The following is a 26,760-nucleotide window of genomic DNA, read 5'->3' as shown; positions in this document are numbered from 1 at the left end:
AGAATAAATCAAAATGTCGTCTAAATAGACCACAACGAATCTTCCCAGAAACTCACGGAGCACATCATTAATGAGATCCTGAAAGACTGCCGGAGCGTTAGATAGGCCGAAAGGCATGACCAGATACTCATAGTGACCTGATTGAGTACTGAATGCCGTTTTCCACTCATCCCCCGATCTGATTCTAATGAGATTATATGCTCCTCTCAGGTCAATCTTAGAAAAAATAACAGCCGAACGTAGCTGATCAAAGAGGACAGAGATCAGAGGCAGAGGGTAAGTATTCTTTACTGAGATTTTATTCAGGGCTCGAAAGTCAATGCAGGGTCTGAGGGAACCATCCTTCTTCTCTACGAAGAAAAAACCTGCACTTAAAGGGGATTTAGATGGCCTGATAAACCCTTTCTCAAGACTTTCTTTCACATACTCATTCATGGCCACAGTTTCAGGACCAGACAATGCATATAACCTTCCTTTAGGCAACGTGGCACCAGGAATTAACTCAATGGTACAATCATAAGGCCTATGGGGAGGCAAAATATCCGCATTGCCCTTGGAAAACACATCCAAAAAATCTTGGTACTCTCCAGGAATATGTGCGGACCTGGCAGCAGCTACTCGGATAGGAAGTGTAATACATTCTTTATCACAGATGGTACTCCATTGTAGAATCTCCCCAGACTGCCAATCTATGATGGGATTATGAAAGGCCAGCCAAGGGTGACCCAGAACCACAGGAACTGCTGGACAATGGGTAAGAAAAAACTCAATCTTTTCAGAATGTAGAGCTCCCACCGAGAGCAAAACAGGAGGTGTACATAGAGAAATAACCCCATTGGATAAGGGACTCCCATCTAAACCATGCATGGTGATACACCTACTTAAGGTTAACTGAGGAATACCTAAGGCCTTGGCCCATGTTAAGTCCATAAAGTTTCCTGCAGCCCCACTGTCCACAAAAGCAGAGACCGAGGAACAGAGGCTGTCATAAGAAACTTTAGCAGGAACCAATAGTGAATTATTTGAGGAGATGAGCTGTAGACCAAAGTGAACCCCCTCACTATTCACTTGGTCAGGAAGTTTCCCGACTTGTTTGGGCAACTACGGGCAAAATGTCCCTTACCTCCGCAGTACAAACACAGACCAGAATTTTGCCTCCTGGTTCTTTCTTCCGGAGACAATTTGGAGAGACCAATCTGCATAGGCTCCTCCATGTCTATCGGAACGGAAGAAACACAGGGAAAAGAAACTACAGATGCCCCTTTCTCAGTCCTCCGCTCTCTGAGCCGACGATCTATTTTAATAGAGAGCTCCATGAGTTTATCAAGGTTCTCAGGAGCGGGATACTGAAGGAGGCTGTCTTTTATAGATTCAGATAAGCCGAGGCGAAACTGACTGCGCAGGGCAGGATCATTCCAGCCACAGTCGTTCGACCAACGGCGAAACTCCGTACAATAATTCTCTGCAGGATTCCTACCCTGTCTTAGAGCACGCAACTGACTTTCTGCGGATGCCTCTCTATCAGGGTCGTCATACAATAGCCCTAAAGATTTCAAAAAAGTGTCTACAGACGATAAGGCCGGATCGTCTGTCTTTAAACCAAAAGCCCAGGTCTGAGGATCCCCCTGAAGCAGAGAAATTATAATTCCAACCCGCTGAGCCTCCGTACCTGAGGAAACTGGTCTTAAACGAAAATACAGTTTACAAGACTCTTTAAAATTAAAAAACTGTTTTCTATCCCCAGAAAAACGGTCAGGCAGATGCATTTTTGGTTCAGGGATGACCCTCGGGGAAGTCCGTAACAGATCTTCCTGTGAGCTCACCCGGAGGGACAGATCCTGAACCATCTGGGTAAGTTCCTGAATCTGACTAACCAAAAACTGGCCAGGATTTGGCCCAACACCGGTGGGATTCATGAGGCCGACAAAATTCTCCCTACTGGATAAGTGAAAAAATTAACTCCTGTTGAAATTTTTTCTTTTGTCTGGCCGGTGATAATGTTACGATTCCTGTACTCCAGACTGGAGAAGATCTTATGGCAGAGATCTGAGTACAGGAATGAAATACAGGTTGTGGGAGCTGGAGAGCCTAGTAACCCCTGGCGCCCTAACTCCGTTGTCTCGCCCGTGTTATCAGAAATCCCCTGCGAGACTATGGTTGCTTGAGCCCATGGCAGCCGCGTTCGAAGGGCGGATTATGTCTGCCCAACCCCGATGCCCCCGCAGGTCTTAATGGGAGACAAGGGGAAGTCCGAGACAGGGTGATAACAAGGGGCCCTCTGACTAAGCAACCAAGCCAGGGGTTACAAGCTAACTTAACTAAATCAAAAGGTATGTGCGGACTAGCCGCCAGGGAAAAGGACAACCAAGGATCCACGGATCCGACACTCCTATCCGGCACCGCTGGACACCAGAGTGGATCTTGTGGAAGCGGAATCCTCCGCAAAGCTCCAGAACTCAAAATAAACACAATAATAAATAGTAGCGGACAAGCCGCAACACACGGCTGCGCCGCGACTCACGAACACCACCAGATGTTAAAGGTGCTCGGTCAGACTCCAGGAACAGATGGTAACTTCCGAGTACTGGATCACTGAGAACAGGAACAAACGAACAGACCGGGACTGGGAACTCTCTCTGCAGCAGAATCAGGCAAACAGGAAGCTATCACCGGCGTCTGTGAGGAGTCCTGGGAGTGCTTTTAACAGAGAGTCTTCCAATCAGCTGTTTGGAGGCTGATTGGATTAAATGCCATGCAGCTGACAAGCTGCATGGCCAGGGAAACAGATGAGTGATGATTACAACATGCCGTGCAGCTGCATGCTACACAGCCAGGAAACCAGTGATGATATAAACTTAGACCCAGCAACGGGGAACACGATCCGACAGTGGCGTCCCCGTTGCTAGGCGCCGGCCGCACTGACGAGCGGACCCTCGGCGCCTAACATATTGGCTGTGCTGTATATACAAGTGGCTGTGCTGTGGACTCCAGACTCCATACAAGTTTCTGTTCTGTATCTAAGTGGCTGTGCGTTCACATATAAGCAGCACTACATTGTGTATTATTGTCACTCAATTAATATTCTAAGTTTGTACAAACTGTGTGTGCTGTACCACTGTGCATTTATTATACACGTACATATAAAAAGAAGCCCTCTGAGTTGCAGCAGTCTGAGTTGAGCTGCGAAGTTAAAAATATATATATTGTTCTACTGTTTGTACTGTTCTGGCTCACTTTACCCATGTGCGTTTATTATTCCCTTACATATAAAAAGAAGCCCTTTGAATTGCCACAGTTTGAGTTGAACTGTGAAGTGAAAAATAAATGTGTATATTGTTCTATTGATTGTACTGTTCTGGCATACTGTACCCCTGTGCATTTATTATTAATGTACATATAATAAAAGCCTTTTGAATTGCCGCAGTTTGAGTTGAGATGCGATGTGAAAAATAAATATATTGTTCTAATGTTTGTACTGTTCTGGTGCACTGCACTCTATCTATTACGGTCACCATCCAAAGAATAGTGAAGGGTTCTTTTAATGACAGCGTACAAATAGACACTGTAAGAACTGGCTGCTTCCATAAAGGCTTCTTCCCTGTAAGATCTGCCTGCCTTGCTGCAAGGACTGGCTGCTTCCTTGTAAATGCTATCTACCTTGCCTTCTAGAATGTAACTTCTGCCCATGGCATGTACCTGCTTCTCACATACCCACACTCATCTAACCACATCACCCCTCAATTCTTTTCATGTACTAATTACTCCTCATTACTCTTGAGACACTCTTTAATATGCAGTTCCACATTACTGTGCCTCATGTACATAGTGACTGTCTCCTTCTTAGTAAGTTTGTAGTGTGCCTGCTTGGGCCTGATTCTAAGTTGCACTCTATTTGCATCGCTGCTGCGTCTTTGGGCACAGCTGTGATGTGAAAATATGCTAATGCCACAGGAGGTATCTGAGGACAAAAGAAGACCACTGCCAGCATTGCATCTGAAGACACAGTATTGGCTTACCATCAGCCATCTGAGTAAGCCTAAGCTTACTGAGAATGGCCGCCTGAACATTGCAGCTGAGACCAGTAAATCTGCATCAGAAGAAACAAACAATGGCCTTGGCACACCCAAACAACAGGGGGCTGAAAGGCCCCCGTTTTCAGAAAATGGCCAACCTCCTCTTTCAAGGACTACTGTTAGATGCTGTAGGCCTTTAGTGGCACCTTATAAATAGAAATAATAATAAGTAATCACTGACTCTTTACCCGTAATTACTGGCTACTTTATTACTTTTCCGCCTAGGACTCCACTAAAGGCCCATACACAATAGACGTCAAAGTAAAAGATCTCGCTTAGAAGGGCCAGTCTGAGCAAGATCTTTTACAATCTCGTGTACTGTGTACACTCAATGTCGTTAACGATGCGCGCTCCTGTGCATCGTTACTGTCCACCGTCGCCAATATCAGCGTCAGCGGGGACTCATTTAGTGTGTATGGGGCTTAAGCCTTGCGTGGTCTCTGAATATACAGAACTTTAGGAATTATTAACATAAGCACCAGAATCACTGGCGTATTTATAATGGGCGCATGGGAGCACTGGCGTATGCGGTGCACATGGGCACTTGAGTCCTGGGGGCCCACACCACACATGCTGCACCCATTTTATAAATACTTTCCCCTCCGGAGTTCGGCACTGATGGCACCAACACTGCAGAAATCACTGAAAAATAGCCACTGCGCAATTTTCCCAGAGATCTGCGCATGCGCAATAGGGTCTACTGAAAGACCCGTGTGTCTGTTTATGAAAATATTATAAATGAGCAGCAATTACTTTCTATTACAAAAATAGATTTCCGATTAATAGATCCAATATCTATACTTGTAATAAATAATACCTATAGCTGTGGCTGTTATATTGATATGGGCACAATACCTTTGGTACTTCAAAGGCATTTATTTATTTTTTTAAAAGGAAGAAAAAAAGATAATCAATCAAATAAAAAATAGAATTTTATTGACAATAAAATAAATATATATATATATATATATATATATATATATCAAACACTGAGCAACATCCCCAAACAGGTAATTTCAACTTTAAACTTGTCATTTATTTTGTACAGTCTGGACATGGCTACTAATAACAAATGCACAGACAAAATTCTTAAAGCTATGTGTGCAAATGCTAGGAGCTTAGGAGACAAAATTCCAGAGCTAATTGCGATAATGACAAGGGATAACCTGGATTTTGTGGCAATTACAGAGTCATGGTGCAATGATAATCATGACTGGGACATAGCTATACCAGGATACAATTTATTTAGGAAGGATTGAATAGGAAGAATAGGAGGAGGGGTAGCAATGTATGTGAAAAAAAGCATAAATGCTACTTTAATACAAAATATTGAAGACAAAACTGAGGCCCTTTGGGTCACCATAGAAACCGGGGAGAAGGATGTTATTCGCATTGGGGTGATCTATAGACCACCAGGCCAGGGGCAGGATTTGGACAGGAACCTATTGTTGGACATCACTAAAATGGCTTTAAAGGGAGAAGTCATAATCATGGGAGATTTTAATTTACCTGATGTAAATTGGGAGGGGTCTTTTGCAAGTTCAGCTACAAGTGGAAAATTTCTACATTCCTTACAGGGAGCATCTCTCAAGCAATTGGTGATGGAGCCCACTCGCAAAGATTCAATATTAGATTTAATTCTTACAAATGGTGATAGGATATCCGACATATATGTGGGTGAGCACCTGGGATCCAGTGATCATCAAGCAGTATGGTTTAGTATAAAGACAGGATCCAACTCCTGTCGCACAAAAACAAAGGTGTTGGATTTTAGAAATGCTGATTTTGCAAAAATGGGGAGATGTTTAAGTGATTCATTGGCGGACTGGTGGAACTTGGAAGGAGTGCAGGAGAGGTGGGAAAAACTGAAAAGTGCAATACTAAGTGCAACTGATCTTTGTATCAAAAGGGTTAGGAAAAGCACCAGGGAAAGGAAGCCGGTGTGGTTCACAAAAGAAGTATCAACTAGTGTGAAAGCAAAAAAGATGGCTTTTAGGAAATACAAACAGACTCAAAATAATAATGACAAAGAGGTGTATCTTGACAGACGGAAGGATGCTAAGAAAGTGATCAGACGTGCAAAGACAGAAGCTGAGGAAAAAAATGGCCCAGTCAGTAGATAAAGGGGGCAAAACTTTTTTTAAGTATATAAGTGAAAGGAGAAAATCAAATGGAGGAATAATAAAACTTAAGACAGAGAGTGAGCATTTGGTGGAGGGTGACAAGGCAATAGCAGATCACCTAAATAATTATTTTTGCTCAGTATTTACTACAGAAGAAGGGATGGGGCCACAGTTAAGTTGCAAGGACATTCATAAAAATAAGGTAGTTGAAAGTACATTTACAGAGGAGAAGGTCCTAACAGAACTTTCACAACTAAAATTGGATAAATCAATGGGACCAGATGGGATACACCCAAGGATACTCAAAGAGCTAAAAGATGTGCTGGTTACACCGTTAACAGAATTATTTAACTAGTCACTAAATACAGGTGCTATTCCAGAGGACTGGAAAAGAGCAAATGTAGTTCCACTGCACAAAAGTGGAAGCAAGGAAGAAGCAAGTAACTACAGACCAGTAAGCCTTACATCAGTAGTGGGGAAAGTAATGGAAAAACTATTAAAAGAAAGAGTTGTGGAATATCTTAAATCAAACAACTTACAGGATCCAAAACAGCATGGATTTACTGGTGGTAGATCATGCCAAACAAATCTTATTGACTTTTTTGACTCTGTGACAAAAATAATAGATCAAGGGGGAGCTGTAGATGTAGCATATCCAGTGCCGTAACTAGGCATTTTAGCGCTGTGTGCAAGAAACGATAGTGGCGCCCCCCCAATGTAAGATAGGGGCAGTGCGCGCCGTAGGCGCGCAAAAAATATATAGGGGCGTGGCTTAATGGGGAAGGGGCGTGGCCACAAAATAATAGCAATTCATACTACGGTGCACAGTAGTCTACATTATTCAAATTACGCTGCACAGTAGCGCCCCTTTTATACATTACAATAGACAGCGTCCCCCTTTTTACACATTACAGCAGCCAGTCCCCCTTTTTACACATTGCGGCAGCTAGTCCCCCTTTTTACACATTGTGTCAGCCAGGCCCCCTTTTTACACATTGCGGCATCCAGGCCCCCTTTTTACACATTACGGCAGCCAGTCCCCCTTTTTACACATTGCGGCAGCCAGTCCCCCTTTTTACACATTGCGGCAGCCAGTCCCCCTTTTTACACATTGTGGCATCCAGGCCCCCTTTTTACACATTACGGCAGCTAGTCCCCCTTTTTACACATTGCTGCAGCCAGTCCCCATTTTTACAGATTGCGGCATCCAGGACCCCTTTTTACACATTGCGGCAGACGGGACCCCATTTTACACATTGCGGCAGCCGGGACCCCAATTTACACATTGCGGCAGCCGGGACCCCTTTTTACTAGAGATGAGCGCCGGAAATTTTTCGGGTTTTGTGTTTTGGTTTTGGGTTCGGTTCCGCGGCCGTGTTTTGGGTTCGACCGCGTTTTGGCAAAACCTCACCGAATTTTTTTTGTCGGATTCGGGTGTGTTTTGGATTCGGGTGTTTTTTTCAAAAAACCCTAAAAAACAGCTTAAATCATAGAATTTGGGGGTAATTTTGATCCCAAAGTATTATTAACCTCAAAAAACATAATTTACACTCATTTTCAGCCTATTCTGAACACATCACACCTCACAATATTATTTTTAGTCCTAAAATTTGCACCGAGGTCGCTGTGTGAGTAAGATAAGCGACCCTAGTGGCCGACACAAACACCGGGCCCATCTAGGAGTGGCACTGCAGTGTCACGCAGGATGTCCCTTCCAAAAAACCCTCCCCAAACAGCACATGACGCAAAGAAAAAAAGAGGCGCAATGAGGTAGCTGACTGTGTGAGTAAGATTAGCGACCCTAGTGGCCGACACAAACACCGGGCACATCTAGGAGTGGCACTGCAGTGTCACGCAGGATGTCCCTTCCAAAAAACCCTCCCCAAACAGCACATGACGCAAAGAAAAAAAGAGGCGCAATGAGGTAGCTGTGTGAGTAAGATTAGCGACCCTAGTGGCCGACACAAACACCGGGCCCATCTAGGAGTGGCACTGCAGTGTCACGCAGGATGTCCCTTTCAAAAAACCCTCCCCAATCAGCACATGATGCAAAGAAAAAGAAAAGAAAAAAGAGGTGCAAGATGGAATTATCCTTGGGCCCTCCCACCCACCCTTATGTTGTATAAACAAAACAGGACATGCACACTTTAACCAACCCATCATTTCAGTGACCGGGTCTGCCACACGACTGTGACTGATATGACGGGTTGGTTTGGACCCCCCCCAAAAAAGAAGCAATTAATCTCTCCTTGCACAAACTGGCTCTACAGAGGCAAGATGTCCACCTCATCTTCACCCTCCGATATATCACCGTGTACATCCCCCTCCTCACAGATTATCAATTCGTCCCCACTGGAATCCACCATCTCAGCTCCCTGTGTACTTTGTGGAGGCAATTGCTGCTGGTCAATGTCTCCGCGGAGGAATTGATTATAATTCATTTTAATGAACATCATCTTCTCCACATTTTCTGGATGTAACCTCGTACGCCGATTGCTGACAAGGTGAGCGGCGGCACTAAACACTCTTTCGGAGTACACACTTGTGGGAGGGCAACTTAGGTAGAATAAAGCCAGTTTGTGCAAGGGCCTCCAAATTGCCTCTTTTTCCTGCCAGTATAAGTACGGACTGTGTGACGTGCCTACTTGGATGCGGTCACTCATATAATCCTCCACCATTCTATCAATGTTGAGAGAATCATATGCAGTGACAGTAGACGACATGTCCGTAATCGTTGTCAGGTCCTTCAGTCCGGACCAGATGTCAGCATCAGCAGTCGCTCCAGACTGCCCTGCATCACCGCCAGCGGGTGGGCTCGGAATTCTGAGCCTTTTCCTCGCACCCCCAGTTGCGGGAGAATGTGAAGGAGGAGATGTTGACAGGTCGCGTTCCGCTTGACTTGACAATTTTGTCACCAGCAGGTCTTTCAACCCCAGCAGACCTGTGTCTGCCGGAAAGAGAGATCCAAGGTAGGCTTTAAATCTAGGATCGAGCACGGTGGCCAAAATGTAGTGCTCTGATTTCAACAGATTGACCACCCGTGAATCCTTGTTAAGCGAATTAAGGGCTGCATCCACAAGTCCCACATGCCTAGCGGAATCGCTCCGTGTTAGCTCCTTCTTCAATGCCTCCAGCTTCTTCTGCAAAAGCCTGATGAGGGGAATGACCTGACTCAGGCTGGCAGTGTCTGAACTGACTTCACGTGTGGCAAGTTCAAAGGGCATCAGAACCTTGCACAACGTTGAAATCATTCTCCACTGCACTTGAGACAGGTGCATTCCATCTCCTATATCGTGCTCAATTGTATAGGCTTGAATGGCCTTTTGCTGCTCCTCCAACCTCTGAAGCATATAGAGGGTTGAATTCCACCTCGTTACCACTTCTTGCTTCAGATGATGGCAGGGCAGGTTCAGTAGTTTTTGGTGGTGCTCCAGTCTTCTGTACGTGGTGCCTGTACGCCGAAAGTGTCCCGCAATTTTTCTGGCCACCGACAGCATCTCTTGCACGCCCCTGTCGTTTTTTAAAAAATTCTGCACCACCAAATTCAAGGTATGTGCAAAACATGGGACGTGCTGGAATTTGCCCATATTTAATGCACACACAATATTGCTGGCGTTGTCCGATGCCACAAATCCACAGGAGAGTCCAATTGGGGTAAGCCATTCCGCGATGATCTTCCTCAGTTGCCGTAAGAGGTTTTCAGCTGTGTGCGTATTCTGGAAAGCGGTGATACAAAGCGTAGCCTGCCTAGGAAAGAGTTGGCGTTTGCGAGATGCTGCTACTGGTGCCGCCGCTGCTGTTCTTGCGGCGGGAGTCCATACATCTACCCAGTGGGCTGTCACAGTCATATAGTCCTGACCCTGCCCTGCTCCACTTGTCCACATGTCCGTGGTTAAGTGGACATTGGGTACAACTGCATTTTTTAGGACACTGGTGAGTCTTTTTCTGACGTCCGTGTACATTCTCGGTATCGCCTGCCTAGAGAAGTGGAACCTAGATGGTATTTGGTAACGGGGGCACACTGCCTCAATAAATTGTCTAGTTCCCTGTGAACTAACGGCGGATACCGGACGCACGTCTAACACCAACATAGTTGTCAAGGACTCAGTTATCCGCTTTGCAGTAGGATGACTGCTGTGATATTTCATCTTCCTCGCAAAGGACTGTTGAACAGTCAATTGCTTACTGGAAGTAGTACAAGTGGGCTTACGACTTCCCCTCTGGGATGACCATCGACTCCCAGCGGCAACAACAGCAGCGCCAGCAGCAGTAGGCGTTACACGCAAGGATGCATCGGAGGAATCCCAGGCAGGAAAGGACTCGTCAGACTTGCCAGTGACATGGCCTGCAGGACTATTGGCATTCCTGGGGAAGGAGGAAATTGACACTGAGGGAGTTGGTGGGGTGGTTTGCGTGAGCTTGGTTACAAGAGGAAGGGATTTACTGGTCAGTGGACTGCTTCCGCTGTCACCCAAAGTTTTTGAACTTGTCACTGACTTATTATGAATGCGCTGCAGGTGACGTATAAGGGAGGATGTTCCGAGGTGGTTAACGTCCTTACCCCTACTTATTACAGCTTGACAAAGGGAACACACGGCTTGACACCTGTTGTCCGCATTTCTGGTGAAATACCTCCACACCGAAGAGCTGATTTTTTTGGTATTTTCACCTGGCATGTCAACGGCCATATTCCTCCCACGGACAACAGGTGTCTCCCCGGGTGCCTGACTTAAACAAACCACCTCACCATCAGAATCCTCCTGGTCAATTTCCTCCCCAGCGCCAGCAACACCCATATCCTCCTCATCCTGGTGTACTTCAACACTGACATCTTCAATCTGACTATCAGGAACTGGACTGCGGGTGCTCCTTCCAGCACTTGCAGGGGGCATGCAAATAGTGGAAGGCGCATGCTCTTCACGTCCAGTGTTGGGAAGGTCAGGCATCGCAAACGACACAATTGGACTCTCCTTGTGGATTTGGGATTTCAAAGAACGCACAGTTCTTTGCGGTGCTTTTGCCAGCTTGAGTCTTTTCAGTTTTCTAGCGAGAGGCTGAGTGCTTCCATCCTCATGTGAAGCTGAACCACTAGCCATGAACATAGGCCAGGGCCTCAGCCGTTCCTTGCCACTCCGTGTGGTAAATGGCATATTGGCAAGTTTACGCTTCTCCTCCGACAATTTTATTTTAGGTTTTGGAGTCCTTTTTTTTCTGATATTTGGTGTTTTGGATTTGACATGCTCTGTACTATGACATTGGGCATCGGCCTTGGCAGACGACGTTGCTGGCATTTCATCGTCTCGGCCATGACTAGTGGCAGCAGCTTCAGCACGAGGTGGAAGTGGATCTTGATCTTTCCCTAATTTTGGAACCTCAACTTTTTTGTTCTCCATATTTTATAGGCAGAACTAAAAGGCACCTCAGGTAAACAATGGAGATGGATGGATTGGATACTAGTATACAATTATGGACGGACTGCCACGGTTAGGTGGTATAAAAAAACCACGGTTAGGTGGTATATATTGTAATACAATTATGGATGGACGGACTGCCTGCCGAGTGCCGACACAGAGGTAGCCACAGCCGTGAACTACCGCACTGTACACTGGTTGATAAAGAGATAGTAGTATACTCGTAACAACTAGTATGACACTATGACGACGGTATAAAGAATGAAAAAAAAACCACGGTTAGGTGGTATATATTATAATAATAATACAATTATGGATGGACGGACTGCCTGCCGACTGCCGACACAGAGGTAGCCACAGCCGTGAACTACCGCACTGTACACTGGTTGATAAAGAGATAGTAGTATACTCGTAACAATTAGGATGACACTATGACGGTATAAAGAATGAAAAAAAAACCACGGTTAGGTGGTAGGTATATAATAATAAATAATACAATTCTGGTCGGACGGACTGCCTGCCGTGTGCCGACACAGAGGTAGCCACAGCCGTGAACTACCGCACTGTACACTGGTTGATAAAGAGATAGTAGTATACTCGTAACAATTAGGATGACACTATGACGGTATAAAGAATGAAAAAAAAAACCACGGTTAGGTGGTAGGTATATAATAATAAATAATACAATTCTGGTCGGACGGACTGCCTGCCGTGTGCCGACACAGAGGTAGCCACAGCCGTGAACTACCGCACTGTACACTGGTTGATAAAGAGATAGTAGTATACTCGTAACAATTAGGATGACACTATGACGGTATAAAGAATGAAAAAAAAAACCACGGTTAGGTGGTAGGTATATAATAATAAATAATACAATTCTGGTCGGACGGACTGCCTGCCGTGTGCCGACACAGAGGTAGCCACAGCCGTGAACTACCGCACTGTACACTGGTTGATAAAGAGATAGTAGTATACTCGTAACAATTAGGATGACACTATGACGGTATAAAGAATGAAAAAAAAAACCACGGTTAGGTGGTAGGTATATAATAATAAATAATACAATTCTGGTCGGACGGACTGCCTGCCGTGTGCCGACACAGAGGTAGCCACAGCCGTGAACTACCGCACTGTACACTGGTTGATAAAGAGATAGTAGTATACTCGTAACAATTAGGATGACACTATGACGGTATAAAGAATGAAAAAAAAAACCACGGTTAGGTGGTAGGTATATAATAATAAATAATACAATTCTGGTCGGACGGACTGCCTGCCGTGTGCCGACACAGAGGTAGCCACAGCCGTGAACTACCGCACTGTACACTGGTTGATAAAGAGATAGTAGTATACTCGTAACAATTAGGATGACACTATGACGGTATAAAGAATGAAAAAAAAACCACGGTTAGGTGGTAGGTATATAATAATAAATAATACAATTCTGGTCGGACGGACTGCCTGCCGTGTGCCGACACAGAGGTAGCCACAGCCGTGAACTACCGCACTGTACACTGGTTGATAAAGAGATAGTAGTATACTCGTAACAATTAGGATGACACTATGACGGTATAAAGAATGAAAAAAAAACCACGGTTAGGTGGTAGGTATATAATAATAAATAATACAATTCTGGTCGGACGGACTGCCTGCCGTGTGCCGACACAGAGGTAGCCACAGCCGTGAACTACCGCACTGTACACTGGTTGATAAAGAGATAGTAGTATACTCGTAACAATTAGGATGACACTATGACGGTATAAAGAATGAAAAAAAAAACCACGGTTAGGTGGTAGGTATATAATAATAAATAATACAATTCTGGTCGGACGGACTGCCTGCCGTGTGCCGACACAGAGGTAGCCACAGCCGTGAACTACCGCACTGTACACTGGTTGATAAAGAGATAGTAGTATACTCGTAACAATTAGGATGACACTATGACGGTATAAAGAATGAAAAAAAAAACCACGGTTAGGTGGTAGGTATATAATAATAAATAATACAATTCTGGTCGGACGGACTGCCTGCCGTGTGCCGACACAGAGGTAGCCACAGCCGTGAACTACCGCACTGTACACTGGTTGATAAAGAGATAGTAGTATACTCGTAACAATTAGGATGACACTATGACGGTATAAAGAATGAAAAAAAAACCACGGTTAGGTGGTAGGTATATAATAATAAATAATACAATTCTGGTCGGACGGACTGCCTGCCGTGTGCCGACACAGAGGTAGCCACAGCCGTGAACTACCGCACTGTACTGTGTCTGCTGCTAATATAGACTGGTTGATATTTAAAGAGATATTAGTAGTATACAACAATACTATACTGGTGGTCAGGCACTGGTCACCACTCCTGCAGCAAAAGTGTGCACTGTTAATTAATATAATTGTACTCCTGGCTCCTGCTAACAACCTGCAGTGCTCCCCAGTCTCCCCCACAATTAATTATAAGCTTTTAATTTATACATTGATGACTGTGCAGCACACTGGGCTGAGCTGAGTGCACACAGACTGAGTCACACTGTGTGACTGACTGTGCTGTGTATCGTTTTTTTTTTCAGGCAGAGAACGGATATAGCAGAGAGAAGTGAACGGATATATTATATTAAATAAAAGTTAACTAGCAACTGCACTGGTCACTGACTGTGGTAAACTAACTCTGTCTGCGACTCTGCACAATCTCTCTCTCTCTATCTAATCTATCTCTATTCTAATGGAGAGGACGCCAGACACGTCCTCTCCCTATCAATCTCAATGCACGAGTGAAAATGGCGGCGACGCGCGGCTCCTTATATAGAATCCGAGTCTCGCGATAGAATCCGAGCCTCGCGAGAATCCGACAGCGTCATGATGACGTTCGGGCGCGCTCGGGTTAACCGAGCAAGGCGGGAAGATCCGAGTCGCTCGGACCCGTGAAAAAAAACATGAAGTTCGGGCGGGTTCGGATTCCGAGGAACCGAACCCGCTCATCTCTACTTTTTACACATTGCGGCAGCCGGGACCCCATTTTACACATTGCGGCAGACGAGACCCCATTTTACACATTGCGGCAGCCGGGACCCCATTTTACACATTGCGGAAGACGAGACCCCATTTTACACATTGCGGCAGACGAGACCCCATTTTACACATTGCGGCAGACGGAGAGAGAGAGAGAGAGAGAGAGAGAGAGGGGGGGAGGGGGAGGGGAGGGATATACTTACCTTCTCCCCGCTGACAGGCTCCTCGTGCAGCTCCCTCTCGGTGCAGGCTGTGTGAGGTGAGAAGGAGGAGGAAGGAGGGGGAGCAGTGAGCCGCAGCAGCGCTATTTGATTGGTAGTAAGCGCCGCTGCAGCATCCCCCTCTCCTCCTGTATTGGTTGCCTGGCGCTGCTGTGGATGCTGGGGAACCGCATCCCAGCATCCTTAGCAGCGCCGGGCAGCCAATACAGGAGGAGAGGGGGATGCTGCAGCGGCGCTTACTACCAATCAAATAGCGCTGCTGCAGCTCACTGCTCCCCCTTCTTCCTCCTCCTTCTCTCCGCTGCCCGGCGCTGGTCCTCTCCTCACTACACAGCGGGGCGCACGGCGCAGACTTCGGCGGCATGTAATGAGTCAATTTGACTCATTACATGCCGCTGGCCGTTGCGCCCTCAGGGCAACTGCGCTGTGTGCCAAGCCCCCTTGGCACACACGTAGTTACGGCCCTGAGCATATCTAGACTTTAGTAAGGCATTTGACACTGTCCCACATCGCAGACCGCTAAATAAACTTGAAAGCGTGGTGGTGGATTATAAAACAGTTAAATGGATAAGAACCTGGTTGTTGGATAGGAAACAGACAGTTGTAGTTAATGGAGTGCAATCTATGGAGGGAAATGTTACCAGTGGAGTACCCCAGGGATCTGTACTTGGTCCAGTTCTCTTTAATATCTTTGTTGGTGACATTGCAGATGGTATTGAAGGAAATGTATGCCTTTTTGCAGATGATACAAAGATTTGCAACAGGGTAGACACACCGGGAGGGGTAAAACAAATGATTGATGACCTAGGTATGCTTGAGAAATGGTCAAGAACGTGGCAACTACAGTTTAATGCTAAAAAATGCAAAATCATGCAGTTGATTCTCAAAAACCCAAAGGCTAAATATAGTATCAAGGGTACTATAATGGAAACTACTGAGGAGGAAAGGGATTTAGGAGTCACTATTTCAAGTGACTTGAAGGCAGGAAAGCAATGCAACAAAGCAATGAGAAAGGCAAGTCAGATGCTTGGTTGCATAGGGAGAGGAATCAGTAGCAGGAAAAAAGAAGTGATAATGCCACTGTATAGGTCATTGGTGCGGCCCCATCTGGAATACTGTGTCCAGTTCTGGAGACCATATCTCCAGAAGGATATAAATACATTAGAGAGTGTACAAAGAAGGGCAACTAAAATGGTGCATGGCCTACATCACAAAACTTACCCGGAAAGGCTAAAAGATCTTAACATGTATAGTTTGGAGGAGAGAAGGGAAAGGGGGGACATGATAGAAACCTTCAAATATATCAAGGGTCTTAACAAAGTTCAGGAGGGAAACATTCTTCAAAGGAAGAGAAATATTAGAACTCGAGGACATACACTGAAACTGGAGGGGGGGAGGTTCAGGGGAAATTTAAGGAAAAATTACTTCACAGAAAGGGTAGTGGATAAGTGGAATAGTCTCCCATCAGAGGTGGTAGAGGCTAAGACTGTAGAGCAATTTAAACATGCTTAGGATAGGCATATGAATATCCTTACAAAGAATTAAGGTTCAAAAAGGGTTGAGATTACCTAAAGGATAAAAAAAAGGGGGCAGACTAGATGGGCCAAGTGGTTCTTATCTGCCGTCAAATTCTATGTTTCTATATTTTTCTTATCCATGTTCTCTTTCTATATATTTGCCAAATATTATTGAACAGCATTTCAACTTCCTCTGAAGTGACCAATAAGAAACTTGCTTTCATTGTCCAGCTTTCACTACACAGATACAATCTAATTGCTGATTGATTTTTCTTTTTATTCAATGCAAATGTTTGCACTAAATTGCAATGTTAGTAAATAATACCTAATATAAACTAATGAGTAATTGAGTCCAGTGTCGGACTGGGACATGAAAGGCCCACCGGGGAAATGCAATTTTAGGGGCCCATTCTTATGGGTGTGGCCAGTCACCTGAGTGGGTGTGGCCAGTCCCTACAGAGAATTGGTTAAGGTTTTGTCCCCATAAATACTGATAATTTATGTTATGCATGATAATGTACCAGATTAATTACAACAATGCAGTGTAGAAAATGCACCACAGTCCGTGCAGTATAAGGTAACATATATATAATGTATAATTCAAGTACAAGTCTGGAACCTGGGAGGGCCTCCAGGCAGTGGGGTCCACCAGGGGGTTCCCCTGTACCCCTGACGGCCAGTCCAACCCTGATTGAGTCTATATATGAAGCTCCTGGAAACTCTAGATTGTTATCGGGAAAAGTTGTTCATTAATAACTTGGTATCAGCCCCGACTACAGTACATACTCTTATGCTATGTAAGATCACAGCAAGCATAGGGTAAGGGTGAGGTACAAGTGTTAGAGTAAGGTACAAGTGATAGAGTAAGAGAGACATGGAGGGCACAAAAACAAAACAAGGGTCTAATTTTGGAGGGTTGCTGCAAAATGCTTATAGACACATCAAATGTCTGTGCGTGAAGCAGTTGGGATGTGTGTGGCATTTGTGGGTGGTGCGGGTTTTACATTGTGGCATGGAAGGTCTCAGTTCCACACTACCGACAGCCACCTAAGAAAAAATAAATTATCTTTTAATATTTCCCATGAAAAATAAATTGATCAGACTTTATCTGCTTGCCCTCATTGAATATTAACATAGCGCTAAGAGTGAACTGTACAGTAACTAAACTTTTCATTAAATAGAACCCTTTATGATCAAAATTATACACAATTATATACAAAGATGTGAAAGAAGAAGTGAGAACAGAGGGCCTGATTCATAATTGTAAGTAAAGCAAAAAATCAAGCAATCGAGCAAAACCACGTTGCACTGCAGATGGGACAGATGTAACATGTGCAGAGAGAGTTAGATTTGGGTGGGCTGTGGTCAAATTGAAATCTAAATTGCAGTGTAAAAATAAAGCTGTTTAACATTTGTGGGTTACATGCAAAAACATCCAGTATTTACCCTGCACAGAAACCATATAAATGTATTTGCTCCCCTTGCATGGCAACATGGTTTGTTCCACACATAAAGTTACTTGTTTTTTTTGCTTTACAAGCATGAATGAAGCCCAGAGTTCATTGTAATTTGTCATATGCACCGGACTGACGTTAACGTGAGAATGTATTCACAATCAAAGAAACATCAGTGAACTTTTCCATGCAACAGAAGCACCAAACCTCTCCAAATGATCTCAGAACATAATGAAAAAGTAGCCAGAATTAGAACCTCCAAAGAAAGACTTAGAGATATATCCAATAGCAGTAATTTCGTTATACATACGTATGTTGGACCCCAAACATTATAAAGAGGCTTAAAAAACCCGAAATAATCAGTGCCATTGTGAAGTCATCCACCTTTTATATGATCTCCTGGATTTTCTACTAAGAAGTCTCTGTAACTTTCAAAATTTCTCTGATAATCTAAAAATGACTCATCAAGGCATCCAGATTTAAACCGTCAGCGACAAATAAGTGTTATGGTTGAATTTCTCATTACTCAGGTCTTAAGGTCTTTGGAAGAGCTAAAGCATAACATTGGCCAACAGGAGACCGAGGAGTGAGGTTAAAGCATAACCCTGGCCAACAGGAGACCCAGGCGTGAGGTTAGCGTTTTGACTTTAAAATAATTTACTGTTGATTATCACATTTTTTAAAGGCAAAGCCAGAAATAATCATTACAAAAAATGTAAAGAATCACTAATTTTCAAAGCATTTTTATATCATAATGATTAATATTCTTTTGAACAAAAATATTTTGCAAGGATTATATACACCTTTCCAGAATGTCTGTTGCTTTATGTGTTCTACGTATTTTTACTATGACTTTGCACATAACGTATACCATAGGCTGAATTCCAAATTTCAGGAATGGGAATGGTTAACAGTACAAAACACAAAGGAGCTTTCTGCAAAGCTTTTTTTTTTTTTTTTTTTTCATTTTAATCAAGCATTGCAGAATAATAGTAATCGTACATATTTACAGTATCTATATGTTTATGTAATTGATAAGATCCAGAGCTAGAGGTATGACACAGTGGTTGTAAGTGAAAGCTGGCTGTTTTTTGATGGAAAATATATATTTATATTTAAAGCTGAGAACACCTTTATATTAATGTCATAGTGTCATAGTTCAATATGGCCCATCTTTTTACAGCTACAATGAGTAAAACAGTATACAGGGACTTGTAGACATATGGCCTCCGTTACAGTTAGGGGGAAAGCCGAGGGGTGCAGATACATTTCTATTTATGTATTTTGCATGCAAGTAAAATACTGGCTTTATGGCTCGAAACACATAAATACTGGTCAGCTTTAGTCTAACACTGTAATTTAAAGTTCAGCTGTGACACCCCCACCCAACTCTAAATCTGCCCCTTCAAACTTATATGAATTTTGCTGAAGGTTTATACTTTTGTGTTTTCTGTGAATACCATTAAGTGATGGTAATATGAATCCAAGGATAGCAGCTAATCTCCAAATGAACGACGGAAATAATGAAAATGTCAGTAACTAGGATAATTTTTGTTTTGCAGCCTGTGACCTCATTAGTGCTACTATTATACTAGATTTCCTTACCTTATGGGGAGTGCTTAAGCAGGACAGATAATAGTGGCAAACTAGTGTGCATGCAAAGTGACCTAAATAGGGTTTTAATGTCTCTATATGCAATTAGCCACCTCTTAAATACTATTGGGTTTTCATGGGTACATGGCAGAGCATATGGCTCTGTAGCAGTTAAATCGCCTATGCAGAATATAATTACATGTCACAAATAAACAGGCACGTAGGGCTGTCCACACAGAGATGATAGACAGATCAAGTATAACCGTTACTCTCTGCCTGCAAAGCACATGATATGTTTGAGACCACTACACCACCGTAACTTAAGATTTAAGGTCCTCAAAATAAAGTTGTTGAAAGAGAAAATGTGAGATAAATAATATAGATTATCCCAGATTTACCAAGCCTTGGAGAGTGATAAATTTCACGGTGATAAAGTACCAACCAACCAGCTCCTAACTGCCACATTAAAGGCTGTGTTTGAAAAATGACAGCTAGGAGCTGATTGGTTGGGTTGGTACTTTGTCACCATGCAATTTATCACTCTCTAAGGCTTGATAAATCTGGGTCTACGGGTAGTTTTAACAGAAGATTACTAGTACAGAACGACACAGTCTAAAAGTAGATAATTGGCAAGATAAGAAAGCACTGGTTTGTAGGGTGTTAGGATGGGGGAGGGGGAATCTTATAAGTTAAGAACCCAAAACATGGGATAAACATAAGGCTGCCAAGAGACATCTGGCTGTAAATTCTACAACCTATCTCCCCACCACATAAAAATGCAAAAATCTAAGAATCAACAACCAAAACCATAATACATGGTGGGAACAAAAGGCTGATATAGGTATGCTACATGACCCTGCCGATGCATTTCTCCTGACTAATTTGCATATCTTAATTTCTACAATAAAGTCATTTAGTCATTTCTTTGCAGTCAGCATGGATTACAGAGTAATTAGTGCAATTCTGTTCCAAAATAGGTCAAGTAGATGATGATTACTGTTACCTCAGTGTCGCCAATTGACAGATTTTGGCCTGCAAACCAATTTAAATATTATTTTTTTATGTTTATGACTATATGAAAATGTGTAACAAATGTTTTTTTATTTTTGTTTTTTTATGAAAACTGCTTTTCAAGGGACAATAGAATCGGAGACAAAGCCCCTCTGCGTCTAACTGTGGAAAGATGCAGTACAGTAAGCACATGCAACCTGCAGCTCAATGGCACCTTCTGTTCTTTTTTGGACTCTTCATCAGCAGGCAGGACTAGAACACAGTATTAGAAAAATAACTGAAGATAACCTTGCATGCAGCAAGAATTGGGGGTGCAGGTCTGACACCCACATTCTCTTCTGCTTCAAAAGATCTGTAAAAGCACTGTACAACCCTACATTAGACCATAACCAGCAATCTAGAGCCTCTACTTTTCCAAACTTTAGCTAGGGACATCAAACCAATAGAAGATTATATTTTGAACCCTTACTCAGCAATATTCAACAACCAGAGTGGGCTGGAAACCATGTAGCATTTTATCCTTGAGTGAAGCACCTCGTTATAGTATCAACATAATTCACAAAATTGAACGTCTTAAGTTTTCTGCATGTGCATCAAACATTTCCATCACCCAAAGCAGCAGACTCAGCTGCCATGTACATCATGGCATAGGCACCTAATACTGTGTACACTTCACACAACTGATAAATGTACAATGAGATATAAACTTATGACCCATTTAGCAAGCATATACAGTATAACATTATTCCTAATTGTAAATGGTAACAGTACATGGAACTCATAAATGTTTCCAACATTCCATCTCTGCAAAATATGAATTAAATGTGTACCTATAGAAATTATATTGATAAAGAAACATTAATGAGGTAGAACACTTAAATGTTTATTATACAGTTTAATGCTTTTTGACAAATACCTGTTGTGTGCACTATATTAAATTGTTATGTTCTGGGTACTATAAGTGAAAAGTGTGTTCTGTTTTATTTCCGTAAATTCGTATACTTTTTAAATTGATAAATTTATTATGCAACACCAAAAAAAGTTAACATTATATAGGTGTAGTGTGGTGCTTGTATTAAGAAAGTTGATATATGTTATAGTATGCAGTATGAAAGTTGATATATGTTATAGTATGCAGTATGAGAGATTTTTATCTGCATTAAGTTAAATGCAAATTGTATGATGTTTCTAGGCTAGAATATCTATACAGTTCTTTTCTGAAGGACCTTGATTGCCGGACAAAATGTATTAAAAATGTGCAATACGTCCTGGACAGATTAAAATTTAACACAGTTCAACTATTTCCAGTTTTAAATTATACTCTTATTCTATTTAGTTAAATTTATACAATCCAAGTAAAATAAAATTTGGTCAGGTTGTCAAAATCAATTTAAATAAACAAAAGGAATCAATCATTGGAGCAGAATTTTCTTTATATCAGGGATAGCTAAAAATACATAAAAAGAAAATGTTTACAAATTCTGAAAATGTACTATTGAAATAATAATACAGTATGAACAATTCCTAAATTAATTAGAAACATTTCATTTAGCTGAGTCTATCGCTTTAATCTAGAATGCTCAAAATTCAGACAACTGGGATTTTGGATGTTTAAAACACAGATAAACTCTAAATTAAACTCTTGGAATTAGAATTTTACGTTTTTTGGGGGGAGTTTTTTTAAAAAGCAAATCTCATAAATATCTGTAAATAACTAATTTGGCAGAAAGTAAAATAAAAAAGTTCCATTGTCTTCAGAATATGAAATGAAGTTGACCTCTTACAACCAACTGACAACGCAAAGCAAAAAGTGACAAACAGTGATAGGTTATTGCAACTGGGGATTGTGACTTAAATCTCTCCATCTGACCTTTTAATTCTCTGGTAAATAAACATTAGACATCTTGCTTATTTTCTACAGAACAGTACAGCAGATAAATGGCTCAAGGTGACCTAAATGCCAAAAATATAATAGAACAAAACCATTTGTCCAAGTGGCCCTTTAGCAAATGGCTTATAGAAAAATAAAAATCAGTTCTACTGATGCAGTACTATAGATATGTTTCAGGTGAGTCCTCATATACTGTTGTTCTAAATAGCCCCTCTCGGTGCGTCAAGTCTCAGGAGACTCGGCCACGCCGAGTGGCTTTTCGCTCATATTGTGCATCCCATGCGCACAAATACAACTACTGGAAGCAACAAAAAGTGTTTTACTGTTTTGCTAGTGTACGCAGACCACTGTGATTTGCGACATTTCTACAGCTGTGTGCGACTGAATCTGAATCTGTGCAAATAGCTGCAGCTTTCCTCACGGCACGTTCCGTTGTGTTTAATCTGCGACTTTGTACGTGTGTGGAAATCAATTCCTGTGTGGCTTAAGTTGCAGCCCAGGGTCTCTAACACACTGCCTGCAGCTTGTCGCTAATTTTGCAAAGCGTTTAATATGCAACACTTTGTGCTAATCCTCTTGGAGTGACTCAGTTGTGGTGGCTGTCTTGTGTCATATGGTGTATAGATGCTAGATGTATGGGGACACATCCGTACTTAATGGACAGAATTCTGCTGTAGAAATTATTTCTTATATTCCTCACATAAGGCCAAATGTGAAGAAGAAAAAAACACTGAATAGAATTTATCTTGCCCTTATCACTGGTGTTCGCTGTTTTAGTAACTTTCATAGCCCCCACTATTAAGCTTTGCAACATACTATTTTAGGAAAAACCTTTACATGTTATTATATCACACTGAAACATTTTATTTATCCCTGAGAAAATCCTTTATATACCATTCTGGTGAGTCTGTAACTTTGCAAAACTGGGAAAAAATCTAACTTACTATCAGCCCTGGAAATACATTTTAGCTTGCACAGTAATGTTAATTGAGTTCAAGCTGAAAAGCACACGAAGGTTAGATTTTGCTGTACCTTTTGATAGCCAACCCAAATATTTTCATGAGGAAAAGTTACTTTCAGAATTCCCATTCAGCCCAAAACTGTTAGACCCTGACAGCAATCAAACAGTTAAAAGCCAATGAACAAGATGGAAAAACCTCAGCTTACTGTGAGATCTGGGAATTCGGACTCTGCGTCAGAATGGAGGAGACTGCTGGAAAGGTGGTGGAAGGTCCAACACAGATGTTTGCCTTTGGGACGAAACAAAGAAAGTAAAAGTGAGGAAGGACAGCAAATTAAATACAGAACGGAAGGACCCTGCCAGTGAGGTGAAGTAATAGGGGTGTGCAGCTCTATTAGTAAACTACCTTTTTAGAGTGTGGACCAGGCCAATAAACCCTTTCTATAACCTACCCATGGGCAGTCTTCCAACACACGTATGAGTTGTATGCTATTTTATGACACAATTGAATTGTATAATGTTATGTGTGCTGCTGGACACATACATAACAGTATTTATTCTCCGAAAACTATTTTACCCACTTAAGCTGCTATGGAACTACAAGTTTCAGCATGCTCTGCCAGCCTTTGCACATATATCAGAGTATAACTTATGATAAGGCTACATGTGGCTCTGCAGTGTATGGGGAATTGCAAGCTCTTTTCCTGGAAGGCATGCTGGCACTTCTAGTTCCACATAAACCAGATTGCCTGTTTTAGCCCATAGAGCCTACAATGAACTTATATCTGTACAGTCTTCAACTTCAGCACTGAGAGATATTTAGAAAAAGAAAAAAATGAGTAACTTACCTTCCAAAGTAACTGTCCTAAGAACATAAACACAGTAAAACATTCATGGGGTCAAAACTAGACACAAAGAGGCGTATGTTCTATGTCAGGCTAAACCAACAGAACTGAACCATATTTACTAAAACAAACACCCTCTGAGAGCTGTCACTTTGATGAATTTGGTGCTGTTTGTTTGCATTTTGAATCCAAGTTCGACATATAATGCATATTATTAAGAATTTGTCATTTTTAATAATAGAAATAACCTTATTCATGAGAATAATCTTATTTATGATGTCTAAAATAAAAAAGGCATGACTCTGGTAACTTATGTGACAATTATATATGAATAAAATATAATCGTATAGCATACAGGAGACGGAGTCCTAAGAACACATTTCTAGAAACATTTGCAAAAATTCTGGATACAATGCTTCTATTACGCAGCCTTTTCATCGTTTTGTTTGAAATATGTTTTCTAGATACAGCTTATTGTATATTCAAAACCGCCTCACATAGAACAAGAGACCCACAGGTAACAGATATGATAAAATAATGAAGAAAACATGTGTCTGATTTATCTGAGATGAGACAATCTTTCCTGTACTATATTTAATACTGAAATTGTGACAAATATTTCAATTTATGATAAATATCGAATCAAAGTAAAGTGCTGCTAGAATAGACCAGTATGTTTAATTAAACTGCAATTCCAATACCAAGTTAGTTTAAATATAAACATTTTTTTTTTATAAAGTGTTATAATTTTTTGCTAATTTGATACAGTAGGTCCTTAAAAGCAAACCAAGATCTGACATTGTAGGGTAAAAGTTGCGCATTTGTAAAATTCTCGATTTCAAACAACAGAGGGTAAGTGCATGTATGTATGCATGTTACAGAGCAATTAATTGTGGAGAAAATTTGTTTTAAGAACACTTTTAATTTGTGCTAAAAAAAAATTCCAGTTCACAAGAAGTTAAATTATGTTCGTAAAATATCTTTTTCATATTTGTGATTTCTCATAATATTTCTTAAACACATAAAGTACACCAAATTGGAACATGGATTCTGGGCCCAAATTGTATTTCTGAAACTACTTCTGTCCAGCTTTAATTTGATGCCGTATTTTGTCTTTAAAATAAAGTATTATTTTAAAAATAAACATATATTAAGAAATTGGGACTTTCTCAAAATAAAAAATATTTGAAGACAATTAATAAATAGCTGGGAGTACAGAAAAATAATTTCAAAGAGAGGATCAAGGGGACTATGTTTAAAAGGTTCCGTGACCAATAGTCCCTAGATTTCAGATGTCAACCCTAAATTTACAAATCTCTAAATATAAATAAATAAGAATGAACATATTCATAAATATATACATACATGTATGTGTGTGTGTGTGTATGTATATATATATATATATATATATATATATATATAAAATGCACACAGACACATCACTCTTGCATCAACTCATAAAGTCATAAAATGTGTGCAAGACAACATACTATCTCCCATCAGGATTTAACTAAAGATGCCTAGAGTGAATTAATCATATTTAGGACACAAACAGCTAACATTTCATATTTTTCATTTCCTCATTTGTTTTCTTATATCAAAATATATACATTTTGTAATTTAAAAAAAATCTATATTTATTTTCTCTTAGTTATTGTAGTTTCACTACAAATAAGGTCCAAGATTGTTATTTGTTTCTGTTTTATTTTAATTTTGAAAATGTTAATAAAAATATCCCTCTGTACTTATATTTAATACAAGCCTAATATTTATCATAAAATATTGTTGCTATAAAGTTCTGTTCTGCATTATGTTGCATTGCTGTATTTCTGCAGGGATATCACACGCACATTTCATGCCTGTTACAGTGTGATATAAGAGCAGCCTGTGGATTCTAGCTGATAAATGGCTTCTATATTTCACACCAAAATATGTATGCACCCAAGGTCAGATCATTGCCGTCTGATTTATATTGCTTTGTGTTAGTTATATGTGTATTCCTGACAACGGTGCCTGATTTGCTCACCATAGGCTTCCATTTGGTTGTAAGAGAGAATGATAACAAATTAAAAAACAAAAACCGAAAGTGACTTGATACATTTTGTGAGAGGCAATATTCTGATCTTGTGACCAGATATACGAAAACTGGCTTCATAGCTGAGGAACTACAAGACTCAGCATGCACTTCCAGCCAGTAGGACACCTTGGTTTACAGACACATGGATTTATAGATGAACCACCTCTATCCTAGATAATAATATACATATCTGGTAATCTGGAACACAAGGTATCCGACCATTGCAAAACGGGAAGAAGGTTATCGCAAACTTTCTGTATGGGGTAAAAATAAATCTACTGCTCTAATCATCTCAGTGATATAGTGGAAATTACATATGACAGAGAGATAGATAGATGATAGATAGATAGATAGATAGATAGATAGATAGATAGATAGATAGATAGATAGATAGATAGATAGATAGATAGATAGATAGATAGATACAGATGTAAAATACATCTGCAAGTACAGCAAGGAGAATGTAAATATGGTGTATAGCGAGTTCCCTCTCACTTCTGATACCAGTGCAGATTAGGCACCATTGCCTGCCGGTAATTTAATTTCACCGGTTTTATATATTTTTTAACCTCCCT

Source organism: Pseudophryne corroboree, chromosome 12, assembly GCF_028390025.1.
Source record: "Pseudophryne corroboree isolate aPseCor3 chromosome 12, aPseCor3.hap2, whole genome shotgun sequence".
Taxonomy (NCBI): domain Eukaryota; kingdom Metazoa; phylum Chordata; class Amphibia; order Anura; family Myobatrachidae; genus Pseudophryne; species Pseudophryne corroboree.
This window is presented reverse-complemented; position numbering follows the sequence as displayed.